Below are 3,085 nucleotides of genomic sequence, written 5' to 3' on the forward strand. Positions count from 1 at the left end.
CAGCCAGCAGCAGGATTTATACAGGGGGGCAGGGGGAGGGGCAAGGGGAGGGACAAAAGGCTGGGGGTGGACTCTGATGCCAGAAGAAGAATTCCTGTCCTGTTGTGGACGAAGTCTTAAAAGTGAGAAAAGGGAAGAGAGAATCTGTCACGTTAAAAAGTTAGAGGGGGAGGCTACGTTCATGTACCAGACATAAAATCTGAATTGAAAGAACTCCATGCTGTGTTCAGGAACATGAACAATAACATGGAAACTTCCTGGATGTGTTCATCACATGAAGACGGACGACATGACAGCTCGTTGAAACTGAAGACAAGTCATCTGCATCGCCCCCTGGTGTCTGGCTGCAGTATGGATCACATGCCTCCTCCATGTTAGCAGATGGGACATGGACCAAATGGAAAAAATCAAAGTAGACGTTAAATAAATGTTTGTGAAAGCCTAAACAATACAGATTAAACATGTTAAAGCCAGTATAAATGATATGGCCTTAGCAGCCAGGCCTCCGTGGTTCTTTAATACAAAGGGTTTTGTTGTTGACATAGAAACTTTATGCTGCTGCGACATAGAGCAAGGGACAAATAGAGCCAACTATAAGTATATGGAAAACAAAGAGTTATAGATTAACATGTACCTTCCCTGGCATACAAGTGGTGTTACATGGTGTTGAGATTCTGGGGCTCATCTGAAAATGATTAGGTTTTAACTATAAACTTGCATGTGAGCCAGATTAAATTCAGATTAGAAATAGATTAGATACACTTTGGATTTCTTCTTTAAAAGCAACAAGGTGTCCAGCTGTCAAGCAGCTGGGCCGAGGGGAGAGAAAGACGTTCTTGCAGAAAGGAACCAACTGCTCTGGGGAACAAGGCAGCCCTAGTTAAACACCTGGAGGGACATTCAACACTTTGACACTTTGACAATGGAACGCAGATTATGAAATGAATAGAGGAAGTCCACTGCAATTTTAAACAATATAAAATTTGGAACATTAAAATTTCACTAACAATTTTAGTTTTTCACTATATTTTCTTATGCATTTTTACAAACTACCCTGTTTCCCAATGGATCAATAACACACACACACACACACATGCATATATATGCACAGTACTACTACCAGAGACGTTTTGGGTATGGCCCTGGATTTGGGGTGACAGGTCTGGCAGGTTCGTGGGAGAAAATAAAAAAAACACAAACAAGACACAATGCAGGTGAGGCCGAAAGGGTCAATGTTGGAGGAAATGTGGAGAACAGCTGGCAGATCATTTCCACATATTTTGGAGCTGCCCAGCTATTCAGCCATACTGGCAGGTGGTAATCCAAGTAATACAGACTGTTTTTGGAGATGGATTTGACTGTTCCTTTTCTACAGTCTATTTGGGCAACATCGCAGCTCACCTATTGGTGCAGGACAAATATTTGTTAAAGATATTGTTAGCAGCCAGCAAGAAAGCTGTAACAAGAAAATGGCTACAGGCCGAACCCCCAACAGAGGCTGACTGGACAGATATTGTAACTGATATTAAAAATATGGAGAGAATGACTTTTTCGCTGAATCTACGGTTTGATACATTTTTGTGGTATTGGGAAAAATGGATTGTGTTTGTGACCTCACAGGATCATCCCTGATCTGTTACTGTGTAAATTGACATTTACTTCCATCAGTGTACCATCAGTTAAAATTTATAAGTGACCAACTTTTTGTTCCATGTATGTATGTATGTATGTTTCAATGTATCTTTGTTTCTTAAAAAATAAAGTATAAAAAAAAAAAAAAAGACACAATGACTCACACAGAGAGAGAGAGAGAGAGAGAGAGAGAGAGAGAGAGAGAGAGAGAGAGAGAGTGAGAGAGAGCGCTACGGGCAGATGCTGACTTGTAAAACAGTGTTGGTTTATCTTAATGAAGGCTTGAGGTTGGAATAAGGAGCAAATCACAGATTATCTGTTAAAAACTATGGTCAAAAGAAAGCGTTTCAACATTAGCATATTAGCCTAGCTGTGTTATGTTGTAAACAAGTTTACATTTTACCTTAATTACTTTACAACTGTGCAAAACTTTTATTTTGTTGACACAATTGATATGTTTAATGGTGAAATAAGTATTAGAAGTTTGGATTTGAATAAACTTGAGGACTTAGCTTGGCAGGGGGCGATAATGTTATGGATCTTTGTGCAGCGCAACGGCTGCTTGTGTTACAGAAGTGAATGGCATGATATTAAATAATCAATCAGGTAAGGTGTAGTTCATCGATGAAACTGTTATTATTCATGTTGAGAAATTGGAACGATATTAACGATTTTAAAGTACTCCCGGTCTGACAGCTGGGGGCGTCCGTAGCAACCGACAGAAACTTCAAATCCTCAAAATAACGAACAAACCAAACATCTATAGATTCACTGAAAGAAAACAGAAAAACTTAAACACACATTTCTCTAAATATCACCAAGTGGAATTTTTTTTTCTGTTCTCGTCTTTATATTTGGATCAAAAATAAATCCAGAAACACAAACTCTGGTTGAGCTTCGTTAAACCAGCCGGTTGCAGCCGGTTGGACTGATCCACTCTTCTGTCTGAGGGGTTCAGTGTCCGCTCGTCTGAGACGTGTCCTTCAGACGGTCTCCTGTGGTGGACGGGTTCTGTGTCACTGTAGGAGAACCATTCTGCTTTTTAACTTTTAGCAAATCAAGTTTAATTCTAGTGTTTGTGTGTGTGTGTATGAATTCATCATTAGTTTACATTGAACTAGATATTATGCATCTTTTAAAATGTTTCATAAATAAAGTTCTTCTTCCTCCACTCCTGACATCATCATCATCATCGTGTGATGTCACAGACAGATCCTGGACGCTGGTCATCAGGAGGCGGACTCGCGGCTGAAGGTCACATGAAAAGGTCACATGATGAGTTTTGTCGTTATGGTAACAGGGGGCGTATTCTGTTGATACCTGAGCTGCAGGTGTCGGGTGCTGTGTGTGTGTGTGTGTGTGTGTGTGTGTGTGTGTGTGTGTGTGTGTGATCCTGGGGGAAGAATCAGAGTGAGAGCTCTTTACCTCCTGTTCCTTCTCTGCAGTGCTCAGA

Source organism: Platichthys flesus, chromosome 8, assembly GCF_949316205.1.
Source record: "Platichthys flesus chromosome 8, fPlaFle2.1, whole genome shotgun sequence".
Lineage (NCBI taxonomy): Eukaryota > Metazoa > Chordata > Actinopteri > Pleuronectiformes > Pleuronectidae > Platichthys > Platichthys flesus.